Below are 19,908 nucleotides of genomic sequence, written 5' to 3' on the forward strand. Positions count from 1 at the left end.
GCTGTTCTTTTGAGCTGGGGGGTGGAATCTTTTATAATGCAACAAAGTGTTGTGTGCTGTGGGCTTAGTATATAAATACACTCCTAGTTCTCCTGCCATATCTTTAGTTGTTATATCCAAGAATTCTACATGAGTTTTACTTGAATGCCTGGTGAAATGTATGTTACTGTCACAAAAATTCAGCCATTCTAGTAATTCGGATAATGTCTCAGCTGTATCAGCCCAGATGAAAAAGAAGTCATCGATATATCGTGACCACTTTGTCATGGATTCGTAGAAAGGTGCTACCTTGTTGTAAATGAATCTTCCTTCAAACTGGGCCATATAAATGTTGGCCACTGTGGAGGCACAAGAGGCCCCCATACTTACTCCTTTGGTCTGTTTAAAAAGCTGTCCATTGAATTCAAAGACATTGTCCTCAAGTACAATTTTTAGGCATTCTAGAATGAAGAGTCTGGGGCATGTGATAGTCATATGTGTGATAAACCAGCTGACTGCTTCTAAAGCTCCTTGTATGGGTGTATTACTATACAGGGTTTCGATGTCCAAGGTTACCAGAAATTGTGATATGTTATTAATGATATGTCTAGTGTCTTGGACATATGCAGGAGTTTGAGGCACATAAGGTCGAAGTATGGCATCGCTATATTTAGATATCGGCTCAGTAATCAAACCTATAGTGGTCACGATTGGTCTGTAAGGTGGATCATTTTAATTGTTGTGTATTTTTTGGCACTCTGTAGATACTTGCCATCTTAGGGTGCTGTACATTTCAGGTATGCCACCTCGTTTTCAAAAATATGATTATCTCTGAATGCTTTGTTGGTTAGCCATTGTATTTTGTTTCTAGTTTAATTCGTAGGGTCATGTTTAATCGGTTGGTAAAAATTAGTATCGCATGGCATCCATTTTAGTGACGTAAGTGGTGGTGTCTAATACCACAATACCTCCGCCTTTGTCACAGTTTTTGATGGTGATTTCAGTGGTCTGTTTCAAGTCTACCAGAGCGTTGTATTCGTCTTGGCTGAGATTGAATGGAGTGTCGGGAACATGTTTAGTCCCAGAGACCAACTTCTCATATACCACCTGTTCAAAAATTGCAACTTCTGATGGTAGTTGATCTAAATACAGGAGCTTAGCAAGATAGGTTGTTCTGAACATATATATTCTCATTCTGAGAGAAAAATGATCTAAGACAAATCTTTCTGAAAAAGGCCATGAGGTCAACAAACAACTCAAATGTATTTAGTCCAGAATGTGGGGCAAAAGATAGACCTCTGGATAGCAAGAAATAGATGGATGGGGCAAGACTGGACGTGCTGAGATTAAAAATGGGAATCTTCTTTATTACCTCCAATACTGAGCATTGCGTGTCACTAGATATTGGTTGTAGTCGGCCTGTTGATTGCCCCGGTATCTCGGTTAATATTGCGTCCGGCAATTGCCTATCCTCGTAAAGCTTCTGCCTAAAATCTGCTGAGCATTTTGTTGTATTCTTGAATTTTATTGATTTCCTCTGGAATCAAACTGATTAGATGGACCCTCATTGTCTGAATCTGAAGTGTCAGAGTATGTTGTCACTTTGTGGTTATATTATTAATGGGTAAATTGTTTATTCTGTGTACTTTCTGTTTGGTTATAATAGCTCTCAGATAAGTAAGGGTATGGGCTTTCTTTACTAAAGAAACAAACGTCCGTTTTTCTCGTCGTCAGATATTCCGTATAGGAGTTCATATCCCTATCTATATCTTCCAGCTTTTTTTTGGCTTCATGCCAATGTGCTTTTGATCTTACTTTCAACTCTAGATTTCTGATGCTAACTGTTGTATGACTTCTTTAGCAGTTTCCACAATGAGAATCATCAAATCTCTTGAGCATCGGTTTGCAATCATAGAACACCGCTCCAGAAATTGTTTTATTTGGAAAAACAGGCCTGGTATATTTTTTACTCTAAGGCCTTGGGGGATCACTCCAGCTTGTAAATATTCTGACATGTAGTGTCCATGTAGTTCAATTCGTTTTATTTTATTTTGCAGGGCCAGCAATTTAGTTATATCATCATTCTTGTCAAAGTTGGAGCTGCCTGTTGGCCAAAACTTGCTGAGTTACCAACCATTGAGGCAAAGTCCTCATCTGAGAACCCAAAGGTTTGTAAATTTGCCATGTGTAAATTGTATGTTGCTAGAGAAGTGAAATAGAAAAGAGAAAAAACAATACAGGAGAAACCAACTCATGTGAAACAGATAATGACACAAAGTGTGAAACAATTAAATAACTATGGGCGCAACTCAAGATCCTGTTAAGGTAATATGTACCTCTCAGATGGCTAAACAGGCATTGTCATTGTAAATCCCTCACAGGCAGGCTGTGTGAACAATAAACTTGGAAAGTAGGGGGCCCCTGTATAAAAGATGACCTTGCCAATAACAAGGAAAATATAAACTGGGAAAAGAAATCTAAGCAAATCACATTAAATCTATATGTGCAGGCAGAACAATCTAGCGAATGAATAATGCAATTACATGTATGTTAAGACACATATACAATGTGACATATGTTATTATTGTTGAGTTCTTTATCCGTCATTTTTTAGAAAACGTGTTTCATTTCTTAAGATAAATATATGTACATTTATTGTTGATATTTTGAAAGAATTTTTTACTGTGCCCAAATTCACAGAAAATACATAGATAGTTGCATATATTCTACATTAAACAATCTTATCACTTCTTTTTTACTTTTACATCACATCATTAAGTGAACCATAAATGCTCTTTATAGAAAGTGCTCAATGCGAATGGCTAAACGATGGACACAAGCTGGTGGTTTATTGACACTATGCGCGTTTCAGCTGGGCCTTCGTCAGGAATCCGTCACAGCAAACACTGGATGGGACACAAAAAAACATAAAACTAGTTTTTACGCCCGCAAGATTTATGTTTAACTAGTGTCTTAGATTAAGATCAAGGACAATAATGACAACATGATCAATGAGTTGTGACCCGCATTTAAGATGCGTGGGTATCAAGATGATTGACCAAACAGAACTAGACATATAAAAATAAACAAAAAAAATGTGATAATAGAACAAAGCCTAAATAGAGGGAAGAGAACTTTTCATGAGTCACTATTACCTACGATCTAGATAAAGAGATAAGAGATGAGCCAAATGAACTGTGAATGGAAGAAAAAGAAGAGAAAAGAGAAGTGAATGATACATCATGATAGGAAAGGTGTTGACAAATCCAATTGTATCCTATATAAATGCCTCAGTGCAACCTCATGCAAGAGAGAACATGCTTTAGACAGGTTAAAATACAAGGCATATCTATTATATTGATGATTCAGCTGGAGAAGAAGGTATCATAGAGATCGGGTAAAATGTTGTAATGGAACTAGAACATTTCTATATGGATGCAAAAATGAATGTTTCAATGTGATGCATGGGAAATTGCCTTTAATATTAAAGAGACCAATAGGGGATATCCTAATGAGCAATAATACGTTACCTTGCGTGTTATACAGTAATTATCAGGGAACTGAATGTTGTAGCCATCATGATCAAATGATTTTTGCAGATACACCACGTATATATTGGCTGTGAACAAAGAGGGAGAAATAAAAATGAGATCTAATGTCCCGATTAGTCGCCTGGCGTCAATTGTGTAGGCTGCTCAATTTACTTGTCTAAGCCCTCTTACCGTCCCTGAGGTGATAGCACTAGTGTGGGTAAAATGGCAATATATGTCTAGGATGTAGAAGGTTTTCGTGAGATCACTATATGTCACTGTGGGGGACAAAGGGCAAAATCATGAGATACACAGCGCATGTGTGTGAGCTAGTTATACCATGAATGCAGAGACTATACTCACCTGTCAAGATGCATGGTGTGCGTATCAAAACACCTGGGGATCTTATACAATACTGTGAGTCACTGTTCTGTTATGCTTAAAAAGATGGGGTCCGGACTGATGAGGAGAATTAAGCAGTCGGCACTGTTAACTATGGAAATAAAAAATAAACAGTAACAGGGCACTAGTATTAAAGTGCCATATTGGTACGTTGTGCAGTATCATAGTGGTTAAAGTGCTGAAATGTCTAGAGTATGGGAAATCATCTATATATATCCATGTCCTACGCCCGTAGGAAGACCGTACGGCATTGAGATGGAAATTGGCTCAACTGCGCCTCACTCTCGCATATAGATGAAATATACGCGATGCCAAATGCACACTTTACTGGTAATAGAAAGTGTATAAGGGAGAGGGAAAAAGATCAATAGAGGTGCTACTTCAAGGTTACTGGCAGTGATTAGCGGTAATAAAATGGAAGATGTAATTCAATTGCCTCTGTATCACTCATCCTCAACTGGCAGTTGTTAACAGTGATAAAACAAGAGATCAAACCAAGTCGCCTCTGTGTCACTCATCCTTTACTAGAGGCTCGTACAAGTGCCCGTGCATGGTGCACAGCATTTTTTGTATATAATGGCGGGCGAAAAAGCATTATAGTTGTTAGGGGTGAAGGTCTCCCTATGATAAAGATAGTACTCACCTATCTCGATGCTTACAGAGTCTGCCTAGGTCCCTCGCTTATCCTGCGGTAATGCGCTGCTTCCATTGAGAATATTTAAAAAGACCCTGATCAGGAAGTAGTTGAAACTGGACGTCCAAGTGAGGCGAGTGAATCCAAAAAAATAGAAAGAGGACTAATTGTGAGACGCCATATTGAAATGGTCTCACATATTGCGTAGCAACCCGACGGTGTATGCAACTAAAGCTATTTTTGTGGCCAGAAAGATGTAACCAACGGGCCTGGTACTGTGGAAGATATATATATGTCTTTGGGAGCTGGATGGTGTGTTTATTTGTGTGTATATATATATCTATATATATATATATATCTATATATATATATATATATATATATTATCTACTTGCGGTTGCCAGTAGATAGTTATAGTTAGGACCGAGTTTCCGTAGGAAATCTCCAAATTCTATTTTGAATAACTTTGGCGCCGATTGACGAATCCTCGCGAAATTTTCAAAACTAATGGGGCTCTCCGCTCCGCTCCTACCCTGAAAGTCTCGGGGTGATTCGTCGAGCGGGGACCGAGAAAAAGGGGGGGTCCCAAAACGCGTTTTCCCCATGCATTTTTCCATAGGGACTTTAGTCGCAGCTACAGCCCGAACGGCTGAACAGAATTACGTGAAATTTGGCAGAGAGATAGCCATAAGGTCCATGAAGTGCCTTTTGCAGGTTTGGTGTAAATCTGTTCAGTATTTCCAGAGAAAATAGCATTTAAATCAATATATATATCTGTACGCGCGCAGCGTGCGCGCTGGGTGCGCGCACCTTGAAAAAGTTTTGTTTAAAAAAATATATTAATAAATACATAACTTAGCATTTAAAAAACCGTACAAATTCACTGAAAAAACCATAGGTTTCACACACGTTATAGTTAGGAATTAGCATTTAAAAAACCTTGCAAATTCACTTAAAAAACCATAGGTTTCACACATGTTATAGTTAGCTGGGCATTTCCCTAGTAAAAAAAACAATGAAATTCCCCCGTTATAGTTAGTGCAGGCAACTATAACTCACGCGACCGCAATCCTCTGCTGATGACGTCAGATATTACATCACTGATGACATATGCGTCTTTCTGAAAAAAAAAAAAAAATTAATATATGTATAGCTAAAGATGAATGGAAGAAGACATGGGTAAATAAGTGTCTAAATACAGTGATGTAATATCTGACGTCATCAGCAGAGGATTGCGGTCGCGTGAGTTATAGTTGCCTGCACTAACTATAACGGGGGAATTTCATTGGTTTTTTACGAGGGAAATGCCCAGCTAACTATAACATGTGTGAAACCTATGGTTTTTTAAGTGAATTTGCAAGGTTTTTTAAATGCTAATTCCTAACTATAACGTGTGTGAAACCTATGTTTTTTTCAGTGAATATATATATATACACCATTAATGACCAATTAAAAAGTTCGCAGCACTCTTCTTGGGATTTCATGCATTTATTTAGTTCAATCCATCTCTCTCCTCCTCCTACGCGTTTCAACCATCACGGTCTTGATCACGGTAGTACACATTGTCCCTTTTCACTTTCTTATTTAAATTCATGATTGCCACTCCACCCATGATGAGTCATTGTGGAATCTGTAGTTTTTATATACAGCTAAATCACATTTCACGTTGGTCATTGTGATTATTCAGATTATCCAGCTTTTATCAGCGTGCATGTTCTTTCGCAAGGATATGGCTATCAAAGCATTCATTGGACTCTGCTAATGATTAACATTCATATATAATTAGTATCGCAGTTCTTAGTGTTAAGTAACATAGACCCCTGTTTCTCTAATTCATTATGACAGTTTTCATTAGTTAATGCGATATGTTGGCTATCCACAGGTTAAGCACTGCATGAGATATTGCTGGACTTAGTGTCCAAACGTACAAACTATAGAGCAGTAGGTAATGGCTGAGTGACCCTTTGTCATGTCCTAGGTGTAGTACCTGATTCAAGCCTATTAATGCGCGCAGTTTACATTTTTCAAAACACAATGTTACCAACTTTCAGTATTATTTGCTGACAGTATTTTGATCACAATTTCTTATTACAACAGCAAGCGTTACTCTTAAAGCAAACAGGGTTCTCATGGGACATATAATTTCTCTTTTGTAAAACAATGGACAGGTTACTCCTGCTAAGATTGTTAGAACACGATGAATATACATTTCTTCGTCACCGTTGAGACCCAGTGGAACTTTGTCTTAAATCTTATATGTTTCGACTCTAAGCGTCTCAATTTTTACGTCCTGTTACTTCCCCTCTCATGTGGTGGTACTGTAGCTAGGCCTGAGTAATTTATATCCAACTATGTTTTTCCTTCATGCGTTAACATGTGTTTAGCAATTGCATATGTCGTATCTTTATTTTGAGTCGCTCTTACATGCTCCAGAATTCGCTTTTTCAATGGGCATGTAGTGCTGCCTATGTATCTCTTCCCACAGAAGCACTCAATTAAATACACCACATATGGAGATTTGCATGTAATCGTCTCATCGATGTTGAACGGTTTCCCACGAGGATCAGTGATGGTCTTCAGATTCTTGCCTATTTTGCATGCCTTGCAGCTGTAACATTTTCCAAATTCCTTTTGCAAGGTATGTAGCCAAGTGTCTGGTTTTCTTACTACAAAATGGCTGTTCACCAATGTATCTGATAGTGATGGTGCTTTTCTGTAGGATATTAGTGGACGTTCACATAGCTTAGCTCCAATGTCTGGATCCTTTCTCAGAACATTCCAGTATTTGGTCAATATTCTCTGTATTTGGAAGCTGTCTTTACTAAATGTTAGAATCAATCAGGTTGTATTGCCTTGAGATTGTGCATTACTATTCTTTTGTCTCTTGTTATTTATTAGGGTATTTGCCCTAGTTATGATCTTGCTTTGGCTTCTCCACGTTGGATGTCCTTGAATCTATACCCTCTCTTGAGGAAGCGCTGTATGGTATCTTTGAATTTCAACTCCATTTCTTTCGCGTCTGAGCAGTTTCTTTTCATCCTAATAAACTCACCATAAGGTATACTGTTCTTTAGGGAGTGCGGATGAAAGCTCGAGCCATGAAGCACACTGTTTGTAGCTGTGCTTTTTCTGAAGACTGTGGTATGTATTTTGTTGGCCGTCACATACACCTTTGTGTCTAGAAAGTCTATCTCCTTGGTATTGATGTTGTGGGTGAACTTGAGACCTGCATCATTATTGTTGAGAATATCTAGATATTCCAAAAATTCTGCTTCATTACCTTTCCAAAGAAGGAATAAATCATCGCTGTAATGCAGCCAGAGTGCCACTCTGGCTGTGTATGAATCATTCTCTTCTCTCCAAGCTATGGTTTTTCCCCACCATCCCATCATGAGGTCGGCATAGCCTGGAGAAAAGGAAACTCCCATGGCGGTCCCGCAACTCTGGGAGTACCATGTTTTATTAAACATGAAGACGTTTTTTAGGCATAGCTCGATCATATCCATTAGCATTTTTGTATGTTTTAATTCTCCAATAGGTCTCTGTTTCAAGATGTACACCACAACCTGTAGACCTATTTCATAGCTTATTGATGTATAGAGAGAAACAACCTGCCAACTCGTTTCCATTAATATCCTAAGGAAATCACCAGTGTCTTTAATATACAAATTAAGGTTGGCACTATTGGCGCCAGGAAGTGATCCCCGTATGCCACTAGGTTCTCATAGAGTGCTCTGCAACTCGATATTATGGGGCGGCCTGGTGGTTTAAATAATGTCTTATACACTTGCGGCAAGAAATATATCGTCTGTATAACCGGATTCTCATTTATTAGAAATGTGGTTTCTTTATCACTCAACAGTCCCTTCTCCCGCCAGTCCCTGAGTTTGTTAATCAGCTCCATTACCAACTCATTAATTGGATTTTGTTTTAGTACTTTGTGATTGGTGCTATCGTTTAAATGACGCATCACTTCTTCAATATAGTCCTTCTTTTCCATTATCACTATATTGCCACCTTTATCTGCAGGCTTGATCTCTATTCTGTTGTTGTTAATTAGGGACTCCAAAGCTTTGCATTCCTCTATTGTTAGATTCTCTTTTCTCTGGCCATTTTTAATATTCTCCATCACATCTAGCTCTGCCACAACTAGATCATGAAAGGTGTCTACCCGATTACCCGGATGAAGAATCAGGCAACATTTTGACTTGTTTTTAAATTTAGTATTAAGATGTTTGTCCGTGTTGATCCCCATTTCTTCCAAGATTTGGGGATCTGTTATTTCTGCCTCATCGATGTAATTTGCTAGTCCATAGGCAGCTCTCAAGTTGTTCACATCTGCAATTGTGTGTTCATATGCCTGTTCTACATTTATTGTTTCTCCACTTCCACTTTCTAAAGTATTGTTGGATTTGTGCTTGCTGAAAAGTTTTGTTAATTTGAGCTTGCGTATATATTTATAAATGTCTATCCTCATTTCTACGTGGTCGTAGTGTCTTTCTGGACAGAAGGAGAGACCTTTCTTTAGAAGACTTTGTTCTGTGTCTGATGGTACATGTTTAGATAAATTGATGATTAAATCAGGTTCCACTTCCTCTTCAGCACGTCTTATTTCTTTATTGTGCGGTTGCGTAGGTGGTAGCCCTTTGTTCTTTCCGGAGCCTCTTCTTGTCTTGCGTCGTTTTCTCTGCTCCCTGTAAGTCCTCTTCCTCTTTCCCTTCCATATCCGTTTCCACATCCTCGTCCCCTTTCTCTCAGTGTTTTTTGATCTTCGTACAATAACTACATCTCCTCTAAAAAAGACGTGTGATAGACAGATGTCACTTCTCCTTCCCCTTCACTAAAATCAGTGTCGGATCACTTTGCGTGGTGTTGGGAGATTCCTGTGCTACATGTTTCTTTGTTTGCACTTGCTGTTTAGGGACATCAAACAGTTTGGCAAAAGTGAGTATCGCACCACATTCATACTCACGCTCATCCCTTCTGAATTTGCGTTCTTTGCGCTCTTCCACTTAATTTTCATGTTTATCCAAGTTTCTTTCCATTTCTGTTCGTAGTTTCTTTGATTTCTCCTCTTGTTTTGATGCTTGAGTTTGTGACTAATTCTGCTATATTTTGATGTAATTCCTCAATGTCTTTTTTTGCATATTTCACAATAATTAGCATCATGTTGCGTGAGCATTCCATGTTGTTCTTGCCCCACTCCTCTAACATCTCAGGCTTAGTGTCTGGATGGTTGGGTAGTGTAAATATTTGCAGCCCTCTTGGTACTCTTCCAATTTCTATGTACTTTTCAAGGATTATAATTTCCCAGCTTTTGGTTATCTCCTTACGTAGTAATCTTTCTAATTGAACAAACATTTGTTTCAATGTTCTGTTTGCTGTGTTACCAGATCTTGTACCCTCAGTTCTAGAGCTAGTTGCTTTGTCGGCTTTTTTAAACATCTTTTCGGCCTTCTGCATTCGTCTGGCAGCTCTTTCTTCCATGTTGTTATCTCAGAGTATCTATAAGTAGCTCAATTATTTTATCTCACATAAAATCTGATATGTTCCTGCTCAGATGGTCGTTATGGGACAGAGTTTGAGAGAAAATATGTGACGGATAATTCTATGATTATAATCTTTATGAATCCCTCTCAGGCAGTGATAGATTCAATTTGTCATTTTCCGCTGTCAGCGTTTGTTACGCTAGATGCGGTTTCACTCGCTGCAGCATAAAACACCTCGCAAGATTTTCTTCACGCTCTTACCTGGGAGTCTCCCGGTCGTTGTGGCGTCCTCTGACCCCACACACCAACGCTCTACCCCGGCGTCTCGAGGGTTTGTTCATCAGTCTGTCCGATTACGTGGCTGCTGAATCTTCGATCTTAATTGTAATAGGTTCAGGCCGAGTTTCACTCCAGGCAGCTGTATCTGCGGCAACAGCAGGTTTCAATGTCGTTCCAATTAACAGCCAGACAGCAAATGCTTCGCACTCCCCAGTGTGTAAATACAGTTAACCAACACGGTCCTTCGACGGGGGGTGCACTAAACAGCTGGTGCTTACGGCAAGGTAGGGCCAACCTTGCTAAACTATTAATCACCAATTAAAACGTTTGCAGCACTCTCTTTGGGATTTCATGCGTTTATTTAGTTCAATCCCTCTCTCTCCTCCTCCTATGCGTTTCAACCATCACGGTCTTACACATTGTCCCTTTTCACTTTCTCATTTAAATACATGATTGCCAGTCCATCCATGATGAGGCATTGTGGGATCTGCAGTTTTTATATACAGCTAAATCACATTTCACGTTGGGCATTGTGATTATTCATATTATCCAGCTTTTTCAGCGTGCATGTTCAAAGCATTCATTGGACTCTGCTCATGATTAACATTTATATCTAATTAGTGTTGCAGTTCTTAGTGTTAAGTAACACAGACTCCTGTTTCTCTAATTCATTATGGCAGTTTTCATTAGTTAAAGCGATATGTTGGCTATATATATTAACTCTAAACTATTTCATTCTTATGTTGTTTTGTGTCCCATCCACTGTTTACTGCGACCGATTCTGACGAAGGCTCAGCCGAAATGCGCGTAGTGTCAACAAATTGCCAGCTTGTATCCATCGTTTAGCCATTCGCATTGAGCACTGTCTATAAAGAGCATTTATGGTTCACTTAATGATGTGATGTAAAAGTAAAAATGAAGTGATAAGATTGTTTAATGTAGTATATATGCAACTATGGATGTATTCACTGTGAATTTGGGTGCTTGAAAAAATATTGTAAAAAATTCTTTTAAAATATTTAACCAAAATAATCAACAATAAATTTACATATATTTATCATAAGAAATAAAAAATGTTTTCTAAACAAATTATGAATAAACAACTCGACAATAATAACGTATGTCAGGTTGTATATGTGTATTAACATACATGTAATTCCATTATTCATTCTCTAGATTTTACTTCCTGCACATATAGATTTAATGTGATTTGCCTAGGTTTCTTTTCCCAACTATGATAATGAGCCACATGAACCGGTAGACAGTCTGTGATAGAACTAATCCCAACCACGCTGTATTAAAGCGGGGCGGGGGCAGCATTTACAACAAACGAAACTATAGAATAGTAGTTCCATGTCCAACCCTCCTCAGTGTATTAAACAGAGTGGAAGGTGTGAGCAAGGAAGGAAGGATGAACCATGCTCACATTAAGTACCAACAATGCCTTTCGGTCGCGAAGTCACATCCGGCACCAAGTACCCTCTCTACAAAAACAAGGGGGAAAAATGCTGCCCATACTGGAACTTACCACAGTGCTTGTCTGAGTCTGCTACGTTCTGGGGGTCCTGGTGAGAGGACGGTCTCCCGTTGGATGCTAGTTTTGAAGTGGTGGGCAATCAGTCGGACGTATTACGTCATGCACGTCCGTGAAACGTAGTTCTATGCTCGACAGTCCACTACGGATCACACGAGGTAAAGCCAAATTTCTAAGGGACCTATAGAAGTCAGGGAAGAAAAATGTGAAAAAGACGCTTAAGGGTGCAGGAATCACAACCCTCATGGGCTGAAACAACAGAGGTAAGAGGCGATCTAGAGCCTATTACCCAAATCGATAGTCAGTTCTCTATGTGATCCAGCTTATGACATGCAATGACAAGGTACCGAAAAACCTGGTAATAGAAGTGAAGTGAGAAGGATCCGGGCATACGGTCCAGTAGTGTTCAATCGAGTGTCCGTTAGTGTGACAAGAAGTTGGCCCTGGCGGACTGAAGGGGTATGTAGTCACATACCAGTCTCCAGCCAGGGAATCTTTCAAATAATTTTTTTCCTTTGAGAATATCAAGGACCCCCTGTGAAGTGTATAGAACAATTCCTAGGACAGGGCAACAACCATTGTGAGTAACAAATTCCTAGGCAATAAGGTAAGGCTAAATGCCACAATAAATGTGTTTTTCAAAACAAGCAAATAGTAAATTATCTAATAAAGCACAGTGCACCAACTCACAATTATAAAAAGGCTTTTTTTCTTTATTATCAAAGACAGCTAATCTTTTTTTGAAAACATCAGGTCAATAACATCCATTCAATAAAGAAAGAAATTTCAATATAATATTGAAATTTCTTTCTTTATTTTATGGATGTTATTGACCTTATGTTTTCAAAAAGATTAGCTGTCTGTGAGTTGGTACACTGTGCTTTATTAGATAATTTACAGTTTGCTTGTTTTGAAAAACACATTTATTGTGGCATTTATCCTTATCTGATTGCCTAGGAATTTGTTACTCACAATCTCTCTAATAAGGACACACACCAGGGGGAAAAAAAGAGGGAGACAAAAAAAACCACAAAGGTTGTGGATATGTCATATTGTGAAATGATAAGGACAACTTCATAATCGGTTAGAAGAGGCTAAGAAAAATCATGTTTAAGATAAACCACGCTTGGGAGTGAAAGGGGGAGTCGGGAGGGAATCGCTCAGTCACACAAAAAAGGTAATTGCAAGGCAAGTAACTGGAAAATGAGAGGATCTCATCATTTAACCCCTGGGTATCACATTGGAGCATGTAGATCCACCTCTGCTCCCTGCGGAAAATAACCGATTCATGTGTGCCCATCTCCCTGACATATTTCAGCCTGTCAATGATTGTCCAGTAAATCTCATTCTCGGGTGACTCAAACTCAAGAAGTGTCTAGTGAGTCTAGTGTTCTCTTTTTGCATCTGATGGAACTCCGATGTTCCCTTATCCTCAGTTTCACCTTGCGTGTCGTTATCCCTATATACAACAGATTGCTCGGACAACGCAAAAGATAAATCACCCCTTTCATGTTGCAGTTTGTCAAGGAGTGTAGTACCCATGGAGTGGCACGTCCCAGGTCTATAGAGAGTATTCTAGATGTGAAAGCACGGACAGAACACGAGCCACAGGGGTAGTGTCTCTTAGCAGGGGTTTATGACCATAACGTGTTCTGTCTTGTCGCAGGAAGAGTGCTTCGTAGGCATGTGTGTTATATATATCCTTTATATTCTGACTACGTTTCAGTGCACAAAGGGGCTTCGATAGGTGTTTTGAGCCAGTGTTAAAAATGTGCCAATTCCTATTGATCGATTTTTTCACTATATTTATCAAGTGACTGTAGGTACTGACACAGACCAACCGGTTCATAGGGCTCTTTGTTACAGTGTCCAGTAGAGCATCACAATTATTTCTTGCTCTCTTGCAATCTCTGTGTATGACATTGGTGGGATAGGCACGTTCTTGTAAGTGTGAGCTCAGTGTTTGTACATGTTCCTTGAATTTCCTTATTTTGGTGCAGTTTCGCCACAGCCTCAGAAATTGACCCACAGGAATATTATTCCTAAGTGAGTTGGGGTGAAAGCTGGTGTCATTCAGAAGAGAGTTCCGAGCCATAGGTTTGGTGTACAGTTCGGAGAAAATGCCCTCATTCCTCGGATACAGTAAAAGATCCAAGCATGGTAAAGAAACTTTGCTTGACTCATGGGTGAACTTCAGATGGGGATTCCTCAAATTCAACCAGGTCACAAAAGTATCTCAGGAGGCCACTGAACCTTCCTATATTATCAGTATGTCATCGATATACCTCTTCCAAACTTTAAGGTTGGAAGAGTATGCGTTCTCAGCTGGATAGATGTGTATGGTCTCAAAATCGTGCATGTACAAATTTGCCATACTTGGGGCAAATGGACTGCCCATAGATGTTCCTGTGACCTGCAGGTATAGTAGTTCACCATATTGGAAGACGTTCTCCTTCATTGCCAGTGTGGTGCATTGAAGCACAAAGGAAGTTGGCGTCAGGTCTTCACGTTCTCCTTCTTCCAGTAGAGACCTTATGGTGTTTAAGGATTCATCCTTTGGGATATTTGTATACAGAGATTCTAAATCAAAAGATGCTAAAATATGAACCTCTGGGTCAAAAGACATATCTGTCAGTGTGTTAAGTGTGTTCTTGGTGTCTTGCAGGTATGAAGGCCTTTCTGTGACCAGAGGGCGTAGGAACCAATCTACAAACTGAGAGTGGTTCCAATACTGAACCTATCCTGGAAACAATCGGTCTCCCTGGTGATGGTCTCTTGCTTTATGTACTTTAGGTAACACATAGAACTAAGTTTTTTTTGGTTCTGTGTTAACTAAAAGATCAGCTTCATCCTTTGCGATCCAATCGGATATCAAAGTTTGGTCCACCATGGTCTTGATGTTACTCAATAGACGAGGTGTGAGATCAAGGTTGAGCCGACGATAATACTTTTCATTGCTCAGTTGACGGAGACATTCTGAGTGGTAAGTATTCACATCCATAATGACAGTGGCTCCGCCTTTGTCTGCCGGTTTTATCACAATCTCAGGATCTAAACCTAAAATACGGAGACAGTCCAGTTCCTTCTTGGATACATTAAAGAAAGGAGTCTTTGCTGAATGTCTAAGTCTATCTAACTCTTTGATAACAGCTTTCTCAAATGTTGCCACTTCCACTGGCACCAGGCGGAGAGGTGGATTGAAAGAAGACTTGGGTTTGAGGCCAGTGTTGATTTATCGAACTGGGGTCTCAGTCATTCTTCCTTCTTGAAAGAAGTAGTCTAATAAAGGCAGAAACATGTTGACCACTAAGGGGGTATATTTTCTTTGAACCCCTTGTCCTCTTCATTTTTAACTCTATGCAAGGGTACCACTGAATAAATGTATTGAGTCCCTGGAGATAGTTTTAACTCTTCACTTATTTTGTTTTGGTTTTGCACTCTGCCCCTCACTCACTCACACATCTCAGTGGCATGCCCCCCTTTAAAACACCTCAGCTCCTCTCCACCCACTTCATTTGGTGGAGAGTTGTAGCCCACATCCGGGACCTTGCGGCCCGATATGAGGAGGGAGCCCCATGAAGAAGCATGTCACCCTCGGATGAGTGAGGGTTTCGCATCCTTACAAAGGAACACTTTTCCTTTTTCCTATCAAACACAAAAACCCCGGTTTTCGTAGAACATATCTTTTGTGAGTTTTATATCATACATCACAACCCATAAACCACTGTATTGGAACAATCTGCGCTCCCGGGTTGAGCCATGCACAGATGAAATAGAGTGTGCGCTCACATAACTTTCCAGCTCTCAGAGAGCACCCACAAAAACATAAACACAAAACAAAGTTTAATGGCATGGGTTAGAAGCAAAGGCGTGTTCCTAGAGAAGAGTTAAGAGTTCAATTTGTAGAGCCATACCTGTAACGCCAAGCTACTTTAAGTTCAACTTGAATGCAAAAATAGGTTTACAAAGGACCCCATAAGAATACATTTTTGCATAGCTTAAGCTGACACAATATTGTAGCTTCATAAAAATGTAAATACCAGGTGTCACTGTTACCACGATGCTTATTTTGTCAACATTGAATGAAAAAAAAGGCTTGACATTGTTTGTATTCTAACATTGATGACGTAAAAGGATGGCTACGGCAGATACATTGACTCACTGATCTATGCAGTCACTTCCTTTTTCTCCAGGTTAAATTGTGATTCTTGAGCCCTTCTTTGTAGTTAGATACAAGCAATCACTTATAATACATAACATTTGTTGTGTAGCCTCGTAATGCTACACATAACAAGCATACTGCCAAAATCAATGGCACACATTTTTTTTAATCAAACTCAGAGGTGAAAGGAAGAAGCAGGGCTACCAGAATTCGATACCCTAACCAGGAAAGTGTACACATATCTCTTCAGCACATGCATACATATTTGCTTAATTTTCAATAAAAAAGTAACACAAATTCGACACAATCTACAACACGCTGTTTTATTAATTGCAGTTAATAATGTGCATATGAATGCCACAGAAAATCATGAGCGAGTATTTCAACAGAATATAAATGTTAACACCAAATCTTAACATTGAGACGTCATCAATATGTGCTCTGAAATACATATGGAAAACATCTGGAAAGTTACTTTTCTGAATTACACGTGAATATCAAGAAATGGGCTCATTTTCACGTTAAACAGTGTAAAGTTGAACATTCATGATCAAGTCTTTATTTATGTATTAATTAATCACTTTTTATTTTGCACAGTGACACAAGTGGAGGGCTTGAGACCACTGCATGAAATTCGTGGAGTGCAACAGAACCTTTATTATTGCAATGATTAAAAAGAGATACCATGTAGACACCAGCCATAGAGTGGCTAGTGGAGGGAGAATCTTTAAAAGATAAAGCACTGTGTCCATGATCTTGGACCACGCTCAGCCAAGAAAACACATGGACTCTGCTTTGTGGAAGCGGGAGAGCCTGTTGTGCCTGCAACAGCAGCTAGCAGAGAGTCATTAAGAAAATAGTGCTCATAAAATGTAAATAAAACATTCTGTTTTATGGGGCAGTCCTTATGGAAGGTTACAACAGGAGAAAAGGAGGTAGTAAGGAGGGACAACTAAACAAACTAACCAATGAAAAAAACATTTTGAAAAGACAAAGGAGACAATAAAATACATGGGCGGGAAAATGGGCAGAGCTTAAAGCCCATATTCTGAATACAACATGTCTCGAAGAGACAGCGCAAGTGATGTCTAGCCGAGACCTGAAAAGTGCACCCCTCACTTTTGCACCAAATAGCATGAGCTGCATGGAGAGCATGGAGGGCTGTGGTCCAGCATGGACAGGCTTGTTCAGGCTAGGCACAGAGAGGCTTGGGGCAATTAAGGGCTCACTGGGAAGTTTTATTCTACAGTGCAACACTCACACGGCCACAAGGCTCAATGCATCTCCATCCTCATTAGCTCAGCCGTTTTCTGTCTAGATACTTCACTTCCTTCTTTAAAAATGTAATGGTCATTAGACTGCCCTAATGGCAACACCCACACCACTGAATCATGATCTGTATTGTGACAGCTCATCCCCATGATAATTGTGCCAGGGTCTCCAATTGCCACCCACCACCAACCAGCTCTACCTTCCACTGACTGGCCCCTCCACTTCCTTACCATTGTAGGTTATTGTCTGCAGAATGATGATTAAGGGTTTGCAGAGCAGGGCTTGCGGGGTGTGTGAGGACGCTGGCAACATTTTGATAGCAGTGGGCACTGGCGACAAACACACACACTTGCGACAAGCACACATTACAGATAACCCTGGGCATATACTCCGCTTCGCTAGCAGAGTGTGTGGAGATTTGTCCACTCCGCACTCCGCTGGGAACGTGGAGTATAGGGGAAAACTCCGACTCCGCACCGCCCGCCCCCCTGAAATTCAGTTACAAACTATTTTAAAATTAAATAAAAACCCACTTACCTGTCCTGCGGCGTCCCCAGGCTGTCCTCCTCCTCGCTGTCTCTCTCCTATGTGGGGTGCAACTTGAGAGAACTGCGCATGCGCAATTCTCGCAAGACGTCTTGCAAGAAATGCACATGCGCAGTTCACTCAAGGTGTACCCCTCGTTGGAGAGAGACCTGCTACTACTGACTTAGTTCACAGCCTTCCCAACTCGACCTGGCCGCAGGAAGTCACCCTCATCACTGCTTTATCAGGACACACTGCCTGGCCCATGACTGATTGCTCAGGGCCTAATTGGACCCTGCACTTAAAATCATGGAGTGGTGGAGTCTTCAGCAACATCTCCGCCTATATAGACGCTTGGTGTGCTTACAATCTAATCAGCAGCAGAGGGCACCTGGTCTGCCTTAGTAGATAAACCTACCCTGAGCCTGCCATGGTGTCCATCAGAGTACCGGTACTCTCCATAGCTGAAAAGACGTTCTAGTACCGATGGGTGAAAAATTAGAAGGTACCAGTACTTAGTACGGTGAGTACCGGCACATTTGAAGCACTGATGTGAGATTAGATTTTCTAGGCCAGGGGTATCTAATGTATCCAGGAGGGCACGGTCAATTCTAAATTTTAAGGCTAACTTTTGAGTAAAGAAATTATTTACATTTAGTTTAATTATATGTACATTGATCTCTTGTTGATATGCTAAAAATATGTCACAAATCAGTAACCTCCCACTAAACGTATGCTGGATATCAGTGTGCCAGGCTACATTCCTTCTGCATTAGAGAAGAGGTTACTCCTGGCACCTTGGTGCCACCGGATGGAACTGCTTTACAGAGCTGCTCCAGGTGCTAACTAAAACCTACCCATCTCTGTTTTCATGCAGGTGGGGCACAGAGAACCTAGTTGTTGCCTCCTATTTAATAACCCAATGCATTCTGGTAGTCGTGGTCATAATTCAGTTAAATCAAACGGTCTGCACTACTGCACCTAATATTGATTAATTGGGAAAGGAAAATCCACATTTCTACTCTCTAATAAGTCTCCAAGCATTGAGGATTTGCGACCAGGAATGGACACAAACTTGGAGTGCCTACTGACCAGGTCCAGAGAGGTCATACCACACATGGGGTTTCTTGTTTTCGGAGATGTAGCCGAAAAGTCTAGGCCAGAACTGTCCTTGTAGGCGGCGGCTGCCTTACTCTTGAAAGGTTAGCACCCTTCATAAAAATACAGAGGAGCCATACATGATGCCATGCACTGATGTATCCTCAGTAGCTTGGAAGCGTCGACACAAGCTTTTCCATCAGATTTTACTTTGCTGATCAGTCAGAATTTCACTGGAGACTGGGAGTTACCCACCCACACTGTAAATATCACAGAGCAGTGTTCTGCACATTATTCAAACTATGTTTCCAAGCAGAACATTTGCATTTTTTAAATCATCCAATTTAATCCTGAGAGCACTCCAGGTGTTTTTACATACATACTAGCTTAAAGAATGTTTGTGTGTGTATACATAAAAATCAAACAACTCTGTCTGAGATGAATGAATGAAGTGTATAAGGTAACACAACCATCCCAAAAACCCTGGACCACTCCACCCAAACTATCATGACTGGGAATCATATGCTGTGGTAGAGCTAAGTACATAGAATTTCCTATAGCATTTAATGAAACATATCTTCGCTCCTAAGAGCCATTGTGGCCATCACTGGAAATCACTGGTGCTGAGTTATTCTAAACAGCCCTGCTGGGGGAGAGAGGCTGGTGCTATTCTCTTGTTAGGCAGAAAGTGGCCATTCGCCAAAGCAAAGCAGTGCCCAAAACATGTTGCTAGTGTGCAGTAGATTCCATTCCGCAATTGACAAGTTGAGTCCTTGGAGATGAAGGTTCTACAGGAAATAGCCCATATAATGGGTGCCATCTTGTAACTGAGAAAATTCAGGGTGGACAAAGCTGTCTTTTCACTCCGTGCTCCTGCAGCACGACCTATACAAGCTCCTAAAAAATGTTTTTGTCTGCTTGCACCACCACAGTAGTTTTTCTTGGCTTTGCCAGAATCAGTTCATAGAGCTTTATGACTTATCTTCCTTGATCATCTCTCTGAG

The 19,908-nt window shown here is 40.2% G+C and overlaps 1 protein-coding gene across 1 annotated transcript in view; it reads right to left on the minus strand.

The window, feature by feature from the left end:
- Positions 1-10,701, minus strand: part of IL20RB (interleukin 20 receptor subunit beta) — a 229,340-nt gene extending 218,639 nt beyond the window's left edge. Inside the window, exon 1 of the mRNA XM_085634332.1 lies at positions 10,296-10,701. The gene's annotated coding sequence lies outside the window, so the exon portion shown is untranslated. The remainder of the gene's footprint in view (positions 1-10,295) is intronic.
- Positions 10,702-19,908: the final 9,207 nt, after the last annotated feature.

Source organism: Triturus cristatus, chromosome 11, assembly GCF_964204655.1.
Source record: "Triturus cristatus chromosome 11, aTriCri1.1, whole genome shotgun sequence".
Classification (NCBI taxonomy): domain Eukaryota; kingdom Metazoa; phylum Chordata; class Amphibia; order Caudata; family Salamandridae; genus Triturus; species Triturus cristatus.